Source organism: Ipomoea nil, unplaced genomic scaffold (genome assembly GCF_001879475.1).
Source record: "Ipomoea nil cultivar Tokyo-kokei standard unplaced genomic scaffold, Asagao_1.1 scaffold3050, whole genome shotgun sequence".
Lineage (NCBI taxonomy): Eukaryota > Viridiplantae > Streptophyta > Magnoliopsida > Solanales > Convolvulaceae > Ipomoea > Ipomoea nil.
This window is the reverse complement of record NW_017619478.1, coordinates 1,126,202-1,142,582: the sequence shown is the minus strand read 5'-3', so window position 1 is coordinate 1,142,582 and position 16,381 is coordinate 1,126,202.

The window sequence follows — 16,381 nt, the reverse complement described above, 5'->3', positions numbered from 1 at the left end:
GTGGCAGCAATCGAGGCCACCTTGGGCACTCGCAGGGCATCCAGCTCTGGAGTAGGAAACCAAGGTAGACTCAAACTTTCCTATCACCACGACACCAGAAGTCCAGTCTACCCCAGCAAGGACAAAACATGGGGCCACGTTCCTAACAAGGAGGCCAAAATACGGGATGTCCGAGGGTGAAAGAATGGATCAACGCACGGGCTTCGGGGACGAAGCCCCTTGTAAGGGGGGGGGGGGGGGGGGGGGGAGTGTAGCACCCCGTGTTACGACCCCTAAAACCAATTAATCATTTAACCAATTATCCAAAGAAAGAATTAAATTACAATAATTAATTAGGAAAAGGCCCACCATAGTTCGTGGGCCCTCATCTCTAAACCCAACCCCTACTCCTAAAAGGAATAGAGTTAACAAGCCTATAGTATTTGGGCCCTAATTAGGACTCTTAGATATATAAATAGGGTTCATAGGAGGCACCTAGAACCCCCACCACAATAATCTCTCACCACACAAGGAGCTCCAAGAATTCCCCTAGGAGAAATCAAGAAAGAAGAAAGACTTAAAGAAAGATCCTTCATAGCCAAGGAAATTAATTAAGGCTAAGAGGTAACCCATGTCTCAACAAAACCTATTTTCATAGCTATGATTCCCCCCTTAGGATTTCCCCATATTCTTGTGTAATTGATGATTCGTTATATTGTTCTTGACGATTGGTGTTATGATTCCATGGGCGATCTTGATAATCTTGTTGATGAAAAGGGATTCTTGATGATTGTGTGATTCTTGATGGAACCTAGTTTCTTGATGATTATGTGCCATTCTTGATTGTTCTTGATGTTTAACGAGGAATCGGGTTCTTGTTAAATTGGATGTGTCTAGAGCCCTAGGTTGTACCGTGAAATTCGTATGGTGTTATTCTGGAAGTATTGGGTGGGAATTCGCATGTTCGGGTATTAATTATGTTTAGAAAAGCATGATAGGATATGTGCCGTATGTTCCTGCTTCTGATCCATTAATTGTCTACGTGTTGTTATCAATTGCGTTTGAAAGTGTCTAAGAATGGTTCCGGGTTCCACTAAGGTTGCCGGGGCATTTTTGTGATGAAAGAGTCAGTGGGGGGTAGGTGGGGGTACGGGACCCGCGGCTAACTTTAAAGTCGCCGGCAGCGGGTAGCCAGCGGGCAGGCGACTGCCCGCCGGGCACCCGCTGCACGGAACCACGATGCCGGCGGGTGACCCCTCACCCACCGGCTACCCGCTGGATTTTACCCCACCTTGGGATTTCGGCTTCCCCGTTTGATGTTCCCCCGACCCCCGTGAGGTGTCCCAACGGACTCCGTCTATCGTGCCTATGTCTAGTTTGATGTTCGGGTACCATTCGTAGGTTGAATAAGTCTTATATATCGCATGCTAGTTGAATTGGTATCCCGTTGGCCTAGGCGTAAGAAATATGAACCCCTTAGGATTATTCTTAGTATGTGAATGATCATGCATAGGTTTCGCTATACGATTTCTCCCCCTTCCCAATGTGTCAATGTTTGCATGTGTTTGCTATGTGTTATGTGTGCAAGATACCCCAATTCGGTTGCGATCGAATTGGTTATTCCTGAGCTGTGGTTCAGAAGCTGGCTGCGGTCAGAATTACACTCTCGGGCTGCGGTCCACCGTTTGGTTGCGATCAAACGTTTTACATGAGCTGCGGTTCATATTCCTGGCTGCGGTCAGATGACTACTCTTGGACTGCGGTCCACTGTTTGGTTGCGATCAAACATTATGATGAGCTGCGGTTCATCGGTCGGTTGCGATCGACCCCTCCGTGTTGCGATACGGCGCAGGGTGCTGCGGGGCCATGTCAGAGCTATATGCGCTGACCCTCATGTATGGGCATGCGATTTGTCCTGTGGTGCCAACAAAGTGTGCTATGTGATGAGATATGGATGGTTCGATGATTACGAATGTTATGAATGTGTGACCATAGGATACATGCTAGAAAACCGTATATGCTTGGTTATGACTATTGGCTGTGCTTATCTCTAACTGTCGAGTCCGTTCCCTGTGCTTGTGAATTATGTGACTGTTGACTGTGTTTATCCCTATCTGCCGAGTCTATTCCCCGTTTTAAAAGCTAGAGTCTCTTAGGATATATCTTCATGCTTCGAAATGGTTTTTCTTATATCTATATATATGCCTATATGTATTGTATTTCAACGCGTTGGAGTGCGTTACCAGCACCTCTCGCTGAACAGATATATTTGGCTTTCAGGCACAGAGGAGTAGACACTGGAGCGCGCTAGAATCTTGGAGCGTAGAAGTAGATAGTTTCCCTTTCGACCTGCGTGCCATGTTTATGCATTTACATTGTTGAGGATATTAGTTAGTTAGCCTGTGCACCTGAGTTCTCTAGCTCAGGTGTGGCATAGCACCCCGTACTATTTATATTATGTTTTGAGACTTAATGAGAATTTTACCTTTATTATATAAGCTTCAAAAGTTTCAAAATTCCGGGGTGTTACAGTTGGTATCAGAGCCTAAGTTTGACCTTAGGATAAGACTTTTAAGACTAAACTTTAAGACAATAGGCTTGAACTTTAGGTATTTAGGAACATAGGACTCAGGAACTTTAGGACACGCGGTAAAACTGTGAAACCTACACCTAACTCTCCCTCACTTTACCCTTCACTTATCTAAAGGGAACTTTCCCTCCGCTTATCACACCAAAGTAAGGATACAAAACTCTCACCTAACATCCCTATAAACATTGACCTAGAAGGACGACAACATGGCACCAAACAGAAGACAATCAAGGACACCGGAACCCAACATACACGACCCTCTAAGGGGGCACGAGGCTACAATGGGGGACCCCAGGGTGAGGACTACCACGGGGGTCTCCCCGCGTGACTCGGTCAACCAAGATCCAACGGCCCGCCCTATTCTCTTGGGGTCGGTTGGGAGGATTGCTTAGTATAAAAAGACATCTCCATGTCTTTCTTAGAACATCTACATTTTATATCACTACTGCACTCTTTGTAATTTCCCTACAAAAGATCATTAATACAACGGTTGTCCCCGTGACACACACATTCATTGTCTTTTCCTATTTATCATTTATTGGATTTAGTGATTCGGGTCTACCCCGGGTAATTAAATCCATCATGGAGAATCCAGCTTCTTCGCGGTGAATCAAATACGGTCGGCTTCCGTTTGTTGCTTTGGCTCTGGAATACGCTACTGGCTCTGGACAGCTCATCAATTCTTCCATAGACTCCCCAGAAATACGAAACGCTATTAATATAATGAAACACAGAGATGCATTGCATACATGCAAATCTAGACCGACACCGCTGCGGCCACCACCGGAGAAGAGCTCCACCATGCCGCCATCGTCGCCACCCATGCATGGTGGAACGAGAGTCTTCTGCTGAGGGGAGCTTAGATCGCCGGCAAGGTGTTTATTGAATTCGCACCCATCAAAGAATTCAGAGCAGTTTCGCCCACAGTCCAATCTGAAGCTGTAACACCCCTGATTTTCAAGATATTTAAAACTTGTAAAATAAAAGGGAAATCTCATTAAATCCCAAAACATAATACCAGAGTACGTGGTGCTATGCCACACCTGAGCTAGAGAACTCAGGTGCACAGGTTAACTAACTAATATCCTCAATCAGTATCAATACTAAATCACGTCACGCAGGCCGAAAGGAAAAAAACTATCTAAGCTACGCCCAAGCTTCTAGCGCGCTCCAGTTATCTACTCGTCTGTGCCTGAAAGCCAAATATATCTGTTCAGCGAGAGATGCTGGTAACCCACTCCAACGCGTTGAAATACATTACGTATAGATATATATATATATATAGATATAAGAAAAGTCATTTTGAACATGAAGGTATCTCCTACGAACTCTAGCTTTTGAAACAAGGATAGACTCAACAGATAGGGCTAAGCACAGATAGCAGTTATACCAAGCATATACAGTTTACAACGGGCAAGATAGATAAGATGAGCACAATTAATAATCATAACCCAATATATACGATCCCCGGTACAAATCCCATAGTCTCATCCGCAAGATACTCATAACAACAACTCATCCATACTTCATCACATCCATGCGTGATCCTTCACATACTAAGAATAGTCCTAAGGGGTTCATACTTCTTTCACCTAGGTCAACGGGATACCAATTCAACTAGCATGCAATATATAAGACTCATACGACCTACGAACGGTACCCGAAAATCAACTAGACATAGGCATGATAGACGGAGTCCGTTGGGACACCACGGGGGTCGGGGGAACATCAAATGGGGAAGCCAAAACCCCCAATTGGGGTGAAAACCAGCGGGTAGCCGATGGGTGATGGTTCACCCGCCGGCTGCCCGCTGGCGGCAGCTATTCCGGGCAGCGGGTGCTGGCGGGCAGCTGCCCGCCCGCCGGCTGCCCGCTGCCGGCGTTGCCCAAGAAGGCCGCGGGTAGGTGACGGGTCCCCTACCCCCACCTACCCCCCACTGACTCTTTATCCTCAAAAACGCCCCGGGAACCTTTGTGGAACCCGAAACCATGCTTAGACACTTTCAAACGCAATTGATGACACACGTAGACAATTAACGGATCCAAATCAAGAAACCAACGGCATATAACCTATCATGCTTTTCTAAACATAATAAACACCCAATCATGCGAATTCCCACCCAATATACCACGAATAATTCCATACGATACAACCTAGGGTTCTAATCATTTTTAAATCAACAAGGACACAATTCATCTTCTAATATCAAGATTCGGTAAGAATATCACATAAACATCAAGAACATCCTACAATCATCAAGAACGTCATATAATCATCAAGAACACCATAATTATCAAGAACCTTTCATCATCAAGATCACCCATGGAATCATCCCATCAATCATCAATAATAATATCACAAATCATCAACACACAATAATATGGGGAAATCCTAAGAGGGGAATCATAGCTATGAAAGTAGGTTTTGTTGAGACATGGGTTACCTCTTAGCCTTAATTAATTCCTTGGCTATGAAGGGTCTTTCTTTAAGCTTTCTTGCTTTCTTGATTTCTTCTAAGGGGATTCTTGGAGCTCTTTGGGGTGGTGGAACGTTTATTGTGGTGGGGGTTTCTAGGTGCCTCTTAAGTCCCCTATTTATATATTTAGGAGTCCTGGTTAGGAACTAATATTATAGGCTTGCTAATTCTATTTCTTTTGGAACTAAGGATTGGGTTTAGGGATAAGGGCTCGTGGACTATGGTGGGCCTTTCCTAATTAATTCCTGTGTTTTAATTCTTTCTTTTGGGTAATTGATTAAATGATTTAATTGATTTTAGGGATCGTAACACGGAGTGTTACACTCTCCCCCCCTTACGAGGGGCTTCGTCCCCGAAGCCCGGTGTGTTAATCCATTCTTTCACCCCTAGGCATCCCGTATCTTGGCCTCCCAGTTAGGAATGTGGCCCCCACATTTTGCCTTAGCTGGGGTAGATTGGATTTCTGGTGGCGTTGTGATAGAAGGGTTTTAGGTCTACCTTGGTTTACTGCTCCTGAGCTGGACGCCCCGCGAGTGCCCAAAGTGGCCTCGATTGCTGCCACCCTCTGGTCTAGCGCGCGTGTTGTACGGATCAAGGATGAGAATCCTTCCTCCATGATTTGGTTTTGCCGGTTGAGCTGTGCGAGTATGCGTTCATTGACTGAGTCCTCGTTTTGCTCCCTTGGGTTCCCTCCCGATCGAGGTTGCACTGACAGGTGGGGTTCGTCATCCTCCTCCTGGTCCTCACTTCCCTCCAGAATTCCACAATCTTGCATTGCCCGTTTGAGCTTCTTGTTGGAGATGTCTAATTGGTCGACCAATTCTCTTCGTTCCTCCTCGGGTTTTTGGCAAATTTCTTCGAGGGTGAGGTAATGTCCTCCCTCGGTGTAGTAAATATCGTTGTGGCGTAGGTTCTGGGCAATAAAGACCATGCCATTTGCGGTCTTGACCTCGGTGTGGCTTAGGTCCACCCCCTTTTTCTCCATGATCCAACTTAGGATCATCCCGTAGGGTAGGCTAAGTCGGTTGCTTGATTTGCAAAACTCCATGTGTTTTAGCATGAGGGCCGGCAGGTTGAACTTGATTTTGTGTTTCAAGAAGTAGGCAAAGGTGCACTCTAAACTCCCCACGTCCTTGCTTTTATTGTTCGTGGGCAAGAGGCTATCGGTTACAATCATAACCAATATCTTTTGTTCCGCCGATAGCCACTTTCTATTCGGTCATGTGGCCGAGGTGAATCCTTCCTCTTTCCCGAGGAGGTACCCGAGGTAGTCTTTGTATCCCGTGTTTTGGGTATCGATCCACCCCTTTCGGTCACAGCTTGACACACTCGTGGTGGTCAATTTCAAAAGCTTGGCCAAACGGCCTTCGGAGAGTATAATTTCCTTGCTGCGGACCTTGGTGGTGATTTCTAGCTTATCGCCCCGTTTGGTGGCTACAAGATGTTGATAGAATTCTTTCACCAATTCGGGGTACGTATCCCCCTTGATGGTGAGATATGTATCTAAAAGCCCTTGGTGTCTAAGCATATCAACCAATTCCGGAGAAAATTGATCGGGTTCAAGGGCTTTACCTCCGATCACGGTGTAATCGGCGTTGCTCCACTCCGGGGTGCGGGTTCCGAGGGGCTTTTTCGGCATTGTGGAGCTTCTCTTGGTGGAAAATTATCCGGCGAACTTTCCGGTGGTTTTCCGGTGAGTCGGCGGCGAAGTCCCGGCACGTTTTCCGGCGAGGTTCCCGGTGGCGCGGTGTTTGCGAGGGAGACGGCGGCTAGGCGGGTTCCGGCGTAGGTGCGACGAGGGAGCGATGGCGGGGTGGCGACGTTGGGCAGTGGTGGCAGCGGGTTGCAGCTGGGAGTAGCGTGGGTGATGGTGGGGCGGTCGGCTTAGGCGGCGGTGCGGTGGCGTGGGCGGACGGATGGTGTTCGGCCGGTGGCGGCGTTCGGCTGCGCGTGGTCTGGTGGTTGGCGGTGGTGATTCGTGGGTTCCGGTCGTGGGGGCGGTCGGACAAGAGGGAGAGAAAGGAAGAGAAGAGGGAGAGAGAGAGGGTGTGGAAGAAGAAGAAGGGTTTTTTGATTTGGGGATTTTTGTGGGTTTAGGGACTTGTAGGGTTTTAAGAAGAAAGTGTTCCCTTATGGTTTCAAGAAACACTCCTAATCTAGTGGTTAAGACCTTGGTCTTGTATATGAGGGGTTAAAGGGTCAATTCTTATTGGTATCACTAGGTTTTTGTTGATGGTGTGGTCCCTGTCTTTTTCCCTCTTTTGTCTTTTAGTGATGGGAGGCTTGGCTTGTTATATAGTTTGTGGTTTCGTCCTTATAAGCAGGATTGAATTTTAATTGAATATTGTATTTATAAAATTTCGAAGTAATCGTTAAATAAGTAGTTTACTACGAAGGTGATTACAAGGAATTGCCGGTTTATCCTAGACAGAATTTGTCTTCTTGATTTTCTCCTGCGGGGTTTGCGTGGTCCTCGTCTTCTGGGGTTAGGTTCCCCTCCTCGAGGTTGTTCTCGTTCCCTAGGTCGGCTTGAGTGCGGTTCATGACGAATATTTTTCCAGGAGCGCCGTAGTTTCCTTGATGAGTGGTGCCCCCATGTTGTCCCATGGTGGTAGCGCGTGGTTTCTGGGGTTGGGCGCAATGGAAGGCCTTGTGTCCTTCTTCTCCGCAGTTGAAGCATCGCAAGGGATTGCCCATGCAATCTTTGCCTCTATGGTTCTTGTTGCGTTTTGGACAAGGAAAGCTCCTGGTGTTAGCGTCGTTGTTCCCCAGGGTTGGCCTTTGGTTGATCAGGTTACTCGGTCTTGTATTGGTGTCGTTTCTTGCTCTCTTTACTGGTGGTGCCCCTCCTCCGGGGTTCCTCTTTCGTATTTGCTCTTGGACCCCGCGTTGTAGTAGTTGGATTCGGTAGAGATTAGCGGCACTGGAGTAAGCCTCGTTGAGAGTCCGAGGTCTGCTTACCACTAGTGCCTTTCGGGCTTCAAAGTTGAGGCCCGATACGAATCTTTCTATTTTGGTCACCTCGGTGGGGACTAGTTCTGGTGCAATGCGTGCTAGTTCAAGGAATCGTTTGTGGTATTCCATAACGGTAGCTGCCCCTTGTTTCAGATGGAGAAACTCCTCGTACATGGATGCTCTCACGTGCGTTGGATAGAATCGCTCTCGTAGTCGCGTTTTGAGTTGTTCCCAGTTGAACCCCGGTTCTTGTTGGTAAGTGGGACCCTCGTGGATCCACCAGAGATCGGCCTCGTGTCCGAAGTAGAACGAGGCTATCTCCACGCGGCGTTCTTCTGGGCATTCCACTAACCCGAGAATTTTGTCAAGGGTTCGGATCCATTCCTCCAGGATTACGGGATCCTCTTCTCCTGCGAAGTCTGCGTTTGCGTTTGACGGAGATGGTGGGGGCCTGTCGTTGCGGAGAGCCACGTCGCTTAGTGGTTGGGTGACTTGTGTTAGTTGTTGTAGCGTTTGGGTTAGGGGGTCGTGCGTGGCAGGTTCTGGAGTCCTTGATTGTCTTCTGTTGGGTGCCATGTTGTCGTCTTCCTGGGTCAATGTTCATAAGAACGTTAAATTGGGGCTTGATGTCCCTTTTTGTGATAACGGGGGAAAGTTTTTCTCCAGGTAAGGGAGATTACGTGTAGGTTTCACAATCTCAGCGCGTGTCCTAAGGTTCCTGAATCCTATGTTCCTAAATACTTAGAGTTCGAGCCTATTGTCCTAAAGTCCGGTCTTAAGGATCTTGTCCTAGGGTCAACTTAGGCTCTGATACCAACTGTAACACCCCAGTTTTCAAGATATTTAAAACTTGTAAAATAAAGGGGAAATCTCATTAAATACCAAAACATAATACCAGAGTACGGGGTGCTATGCCACACCTGAGCTAGAGAACTCAGGTGCACAGGTTAACTAACTAATATCCTCAATCAGTATCAATACTAAATCACGGCACGCAGGCCGAAAGGGAAAAAACTATCTAAGCTACGCCCAAGCTTCTAGCGCGCTGCAGTGATCTACTCGTCAGTGCTTGAAAGCCAAATATATCTGTTCAGCGAGAGATGCTGGTAACCCACTCCAACGCGTTGAAATACAATACATATAGATATATATATAGATATAAGAAAAGTCATTTTGAACATGAAGGTATCTCCTACGAACTCTAGCTTTTGAAACAGGGATAGACTCAACAGATAGGGCTAAGCACAGATAGCAGTTATACCAAGCATATACAGTTTACAACGGGCAAGATAGATAAGATGAGCACAATTAATAATCATAACCCAACATATACGATCCCCGGTACAAATCCCATAGTCTCATCCCCAAGATACTCATAACAACAACTCATCCATACTTCATCACATAGCACACTTTGTTGGCGCCACAGGACCAATCGCATGCCCATACATGAGGGTTAGCGCATATAGCTCTGACACGGCCCCGCAGCACCCTGCCCCGTCTCATAGCACGGAGGGGTCGATCGCAACCGACCAATGAGCCGCAGCTCTATATAATATTTATATACCTGACCGGTCTCTACCAGCCTGGTTAACAGTTGGGATGGTTCTCAACCCATTCAACTGCCCGTATAGTGGATCTTAGTCCTATATAATATTTATATACCTGACCGGTCTCTACCAGCCTGGTTAACAGCCGGCATGGTTCTCAGCCCACCCGACTGCCCGTATAGCCCGATTGATCTCAACCAAGTCGGGGTAACATGCACACATAACATATAGCAAGCACATGCAACCCACATTAACACATTGGGAAGGGGGAGAAAACGTATAACAAAACCTATGCGTGATCCTTCACATACTAAGAATAGTCCTAAGGGGTTCATACTTCTTTCACCTAGGTCAACGGGATACCAATTCAACTAGCATGCAATATATAAGACTCATACGACCTACGAACGGTACCCGAAAATCAACTAGACATAGGCACGATAGACGGAGTCCGTTGGGACACCACAGGGGTCGGGGGAACATCAAATGGGGAAGCCAAAACCCCCAATTGGGGCGCAAACCAGCGGGTAGCCGGTGGGTGATGGTTCACCCGCTGGCTGCCAGGCGGCGGCAGCTATTCCGGGCAGCGGGTGCCCGGCGGGCAGCTGCCCGCTGCCGGCGTTGCCCAAGAAGGCCGCGGGTAGGTGGCGGGTCCCCTACCCCCACCTACCCCCCACTGACTCTTTATCCTCAAAAACGCCCCGGGAACCTTTGTGGAACCCGAAACCATGCTTAGACACTTTCAAACGCAATTGATGACACACGTAGACAATTAACGGATCCAAATCAAGAAACCAACGGCATATAACCTATCATGCTTTTCTAAACATAATAAACACCCAATCATGCGAATTCCCACCCAATATACCACGAATAATTCCATACGATACAACCTAGGGTTCTAATCATTTTTAAATCAACAAGGACACAATTCATCTTCTAATATCAAGATTCGGTAAGAATATCACATAAACATCAAGAACATCCTACAATCATCAAGAACGTCATATAATCATCAAGAACACCATAATTATCAAGAACCTTTCATCATCAAGATCACCCATGGAATCATCCCATCAATCATCAATAATAATATCACAAATCATCAACACACAATAATATGGGGAAATCCTAAGAGGGGAATCATAGCTATGAAAGTAGGTTTTGTTGAGACATGGGTTACCTCTTAGCCTTAATTAATTCATTGGCTATGAAGGGTCTTTCTTTAAGCTTTCTTACTTTCTTGATTTCTTCTAAGGGGATTCTTGGAGCTCTTTGGGGAGGTGGAACGTTTATTGTGGTGGAGGTTTCTAGGTGCCTCTTAAGTCCCCTGTTTATATATTTAGGAGTCCTGGTTAGGAACTAATATTATAGGCTTGCTAATTCTATTTCTTTTGGAACTAAGGATTGGGTTTAGGGATAAGGGCCCGTGGACTATGGTGGGCCTTTCCTAATTAATTTCTGTGTTTTAATTCTTTCTTTTGGGGATTGGGTTTCCTGATTAAATGATTTAATTGATTTTAGGGATCGTAACACGGGTGTTACAGAAGCGTACTGGAGTAGCCAAGTTTCCAATCGACAATATTTGAAGTTGCTCTCATTGTCAATCAGAGTGTCCGTAAACTTTGCTACCTCCACAGTGGTTTTCCACTTGAAATCTGTCGTCACGCCATCCCATGCATGCCGTCCACCACCTCTGTGCGTCACCGACGGCCACCGCCACACTACATGTCTGTATTATCACTTTAGAGAAACAGATGAAACTTCTTGAAGAAGAAGAGAAGGAAAAACGTGAAGAAGAAGATGAGCGCAAATGTGTTGTGAAATGGTTACTACTCGACAAAAGAAGATTTCAGTCACCCAACCCAAACTAGTATGCAGGTGGTCAACCACACCACCGCTCACACATTATACAGATGCTGCCTATGTTCTGTTCAGCAAATTAAAATGGTGTTCTTAGCCTGCCATGGCCTCCTAGGCTCCTAGCTCTTCCTGTGGCACCCAACAAGTTATTATACACAAGCGAGGCTTGGTACCAAGTGCCTTCATTTCCTCATACACATTCAGGCACCCATCAAAATTGCTGGAAGCACCATAAATCTTCATCAACTTCTTCGTCAGCCATGCAGAGATAGAGTCTACAAATTACAGACGACCAAAAATAGAGTTTCCGTAGAATGAGATTAAGCTTGCCGCTGTCATCACCGGCGGCGGCGGCGGCGCTCTCCTCGTCCCTCAAAGATGCAGAGATTGAGCTCGATGTTGCCAGAGAAGATCCATCCACCACTACCTCCTCGCTCAAGTTTAGAGATCTGAAATGGCGAAGATTGGTCACAAAGTCTGCAACGCTTGTTTCCCTTCCCCGTTTTCGGTTTCATACGGAAGTCTCGCTCTTCCCTCCCTATCTAGAATCGCAGCAAAACCATAGCGGGCTGAGACTCGGTGGCTGGAAAATGGAAGTGCTCCTCCGTCTGCCTTGGACCGGTGAAGCCATGCGGGAAGATGGTGGGAAGGGAGATGCGGGATGGTGATGGTGGAGGGCATCGTGGGTTCGGCTGCAAGGGCGGTTCATCAATCTCAACACCACACAAAATGGCCTCTGAAGTTGCCAATAGTATTGCATGCAAATTTCTTTTACAAAGAGATGTGAACCATAGCTCTGTTCACGATCTCATCACTGCCATCCAAACACGTGGGCTTCTTTGATCAAACCAGGACACTAATATCAACGTGTAGTGGTTTGCATGCAAACTAGTGGTTTCACCACTTTATGACTTCCCTAGCTTAATCTTACCACTCATGGTTGAGGGAGGGCGATAAGGTGTGAGAGAGGCTCCAGCATCACAAGAGTGTATTACTAAATTTAGCTTACAATAATTGTAACATTTTAATATAGTGTTACATTGTTGTTTGTATAGGTTATAGTCCTATGTTTAGAAAATTGTAATAGCTAGATTAAATATATTAAGCCCAGTTAAGTTGGTATAGTATTTCCACCACCAGTACCCCAAGTCCGGTTAGGTCGGTCCGTCCGCCACCGGCATTATTAAGCCCGGATACGTCTCGGCAACGTCGGTAGGCCAAGAAGTCCTAAGAGGATAGGCATAAGCCTGGGTCCGTTCCGGCATGGTCGGTAGGCCAAGAAGCCCTACGAGGGTAGGCATAAGCCTGGGTCCGTCCCGGTAAGGTCGGTAGGCCAAGAAGCCCTATGAGGATAGGCATAAGCCCGGGTCCCTCCCGGCATGGTTGTTAGGCCAAGAAGCCCTACGAGGGTAGGCATAAGCCCGGATCCGTCCCGGCACGGTTGGTAGACCAAAAAGCCCTACGAGGGTAGGCATAAGCCCGGGTCCGTCCCGGCACGGTCGATAGGCCAAGAAGCCCTACGAGGGTAGGCATAAGCCCGGGTCCGTCCCGGCTTGGTCGGTAAACCAAGAAGCCCTATGAGGGTTGGAATAAGCTCTGGTCAACCCCGGCATGGTCGGTAGGCCAAGAAGCCCTACGAGCATAGGCATAAGCCCGGGTCCGTCCTGGCACGGTCAGTAGGTCGCTTTGACCAAGCGAAGTACAATTTTTTAGAATTTGTAACTTACTAGTTTAAGTTGCTCTGTAAATTTGATGTTATCACATCTGTGCTTGTTTTTATGGTTATTTTGAATCATCACAGTAATTAAGCTCTTTAATTTTGCTTATTTAATACATGTTTTCCTTGCTATTATCATTTAATTATGGTTCGCACTTGTTTTGAATATTTTACGGTGTTTGTTAGTGTTTTTGAACCATTTTAGGTCAAAGATATGACCAAGGGGAGTTCAAGGATGAGTTTGGAGCAATTTTGGATGAGTTCGGGGCCCAGTGGACTCGACGCGTCGAGCCAAGGGCTCGACACGTCGAAATTTTCCAGTAGCTAATTAATTCGCGCACAGGAAGTCTCGACGCGTCGAATATGCGTCTGTTTCTGGGATAAAAACAGACGCCTAAAGTGGCGCGGATAAAAAAACAGACGCTTAAAGTGGCGCAGCTGGGCAAAATTCAGTACAAGCGCGAGATCTCTTTTCCTAATATCAATTGCGCGGATTTCAAGGCTCATATCTCCATATTAAAAGTTAGCAATTCAAGGAATCTTCCAAATTCTAAATATCATTAAAGACGACAATTTCTTTATTTAAATATAGGAATTAGAATTTGAGTCCAATTTGGTACAAGATTCCTATTTCATCTCAACTTTGTACCCACTATAAAATCCCTCCTTCCTCAACCCTAATAAAGGAGGACGGAGACCGAGAGAATTCAGAGATTCTTGGAGACAAGAGGGAGAGAAATCAAGAGCCACAAGTTGTCTTGGAAAGCAAGAAGAAGACTAGGGAGATTTGGGAAAATCGTCTGGTTAATTCTTGTACTCTTTTGATGATTTGTAATTCTTTATTTATATTTGCTATGTATAATTTTGTCATGCTTGGCTAAATTCTTTAGAGATTCTTGGGTAAAAGTGTTTATGAACCTATGTGCCTGAGCTCTCAGTTTCTTTAATATATTATTATTTGGGTTTAATACTTGTGTTGCAATCGTGATAATATTGTTTGATGCTTGTAATTAATGGCCATAGTTACTAGCTTCATAGCCATGTTTGTGTCACCAATGGGAGTTGGGGCATAAATTAGGGCACACGCGATTGCACCTAATGGTTGGTCCTTGGGAAAGGGGAACTTATTAGGGGAAGTTTATTCTAGATTGTTGCCAATCGGGAGATGGTAGTAATTAGGAATAATTGAATGCTGATCTTTGATCTTATTGGGTGTTTAAGCCATGGGAGTGGAAATTCACTAGGAATAGAGATTACGGGAGTAATTCGATTCCACTTTGCATTCCCACACAAATCTTAATTCCAAACTAAATATTGCAAACGATAATTGGCACTAGGTGATTAAATACTTGAATCCCATGAATCTCAACTTCTCTCTAATTGTATTCAAAATCCTGAACCTCTGTTTTATTTTATTTATTTTATGCCAATCAATCATCTAAGTAATTGTTAGGATTAGCTCTAATGAATAAGTTAGTAACTAGTGTTTGATACAACCACTTCCTTGTGGATCGATAACTCGTACTCCGAGAATTATTTGTTTGCAAATATACTACCCATCAAAATTGTACCGCGACTAAGTGTGTAAGTTGGTCGTGTGGTAGTTCTGGTTAGGTCGGCGTTGCCACCACCGACGCTCTAATTCCGGTTAGGTCGGCATTGCCACCACCGGCGCTCTAATTCCGGTTAGGTCGGCATTGCCACCACCGGCGCTCTAAGTCGTTCCGGTCGGCATTGCCACCACCGACGCTCTAAGCCCGGCCCGGTCGGCATTGCCACCACCAGCACTCTAAGTCCTATGGAGGCTATCATACCTACTCCCTTATGTTGGTGATTCTCGCAACTAAGGGAGTGGGGGGCTACATTGATAGAGTTGTAGAGCAGGCTCCCTCAGCCTATGGAACTTGAGCACTGAAGTACTTTCCGAGCAGATCGGCATTCCCGGTCTCATTAGCGCCTTGCGCTTCCCGATCAAAAGGGTAGATCAACCTTCCCGGTCCCATTTTCGTTAGACCTTTGGGTTTCCTAGCGCCTAGCGCATCCCAAGCAAAACGACCTTCCCGGTCACGCTATTGTTAGACCATCGGGTATCCAAGTGTCCCTCCGCCTGGGACTTTCGATTCGTAAACCGAGCACATATCGCTATCGTTAGACCATCAGGTCTCCAAGTATCCATCCGCCTGGGACTTTCAATTCGTAAACCAAACTCATCTCGCTATCGTTAGACCATCGGGTCTTCTAGTGTTAGATCGTAGAAAGTTCGATCCATAAATCACAATTAATTCGACCTCTCGGTCGTACCTAGAAACCCGGTCGGTAGACCGGTAAAGTAGATGTCTAGATCGCAGCTAACTCAATCTCCCAATCTTAGCTAGCTTCCCGGTCGCTCGTCCGGTAAAAGTTCGTCCTTTTGAATCGTGTTGCAAAACCGACCCCTAGGTTGGGCAACCCCCCTTTTTAGTCCACCAGACTACGTTTAGCATTGTGCTCTTTTTTCCTTAGCTAAAATTTTTCCCACTGGGTTTTTTATTAGCTTAAGGTTTTAAATGAGGTAACATGCGTAAGTCACGGAGCGTATAATCAGTTTTCCAACCCGAACCCTTCCTCGCTAACTCATCGTCAGGGCACGGACTGGAGGGGCTTCATGATGGGGAGTATACCCCGGGTTCAAGCTCTCCGTTCGCTCTTTGCTCTTATTTGGGTCGGGTCAAGGTCCATGGTTCAAGGTCAAACCCGACTTAGTTGCACCTATATAAGGGCACTTAACCCTTCATTTTAGGGGTTTTTCCCCCTCTTCTCATATCCTCTCTCTCTAAGGAGTCTTCTCCTCTCTACTCTCCCTCTAACAATTAATAAAATAGGCTCACATGCCAATTTTCAGGATTTGTTCATACATTTCTACTTGGTTCATCATACATTACTACGTATACCTCAATACATGGACTAATTATACACATCATTCACAATATATGTTTAACAATTATGTCAACTCTAATTGGGATGAGGTTCGAACTTAAGACCTTTCTTGTATAAATTAATGAGTATGTTAAGAATAATAAAGTTTATACTAATGGAATTTAGGGTTATTTAAGGGAAGAAAATAATATAATAGAGGGTAAATAAGGAAAATCATTAAAAAAATACTAAAATCAAAATAATTGGACCATTCATTTTAAGAAACAACTACTACTGACATTTTTTTTGTTCTAGTTAAGGGCCTAACATTATTGTCTCTTATTAGATTTGTAGAT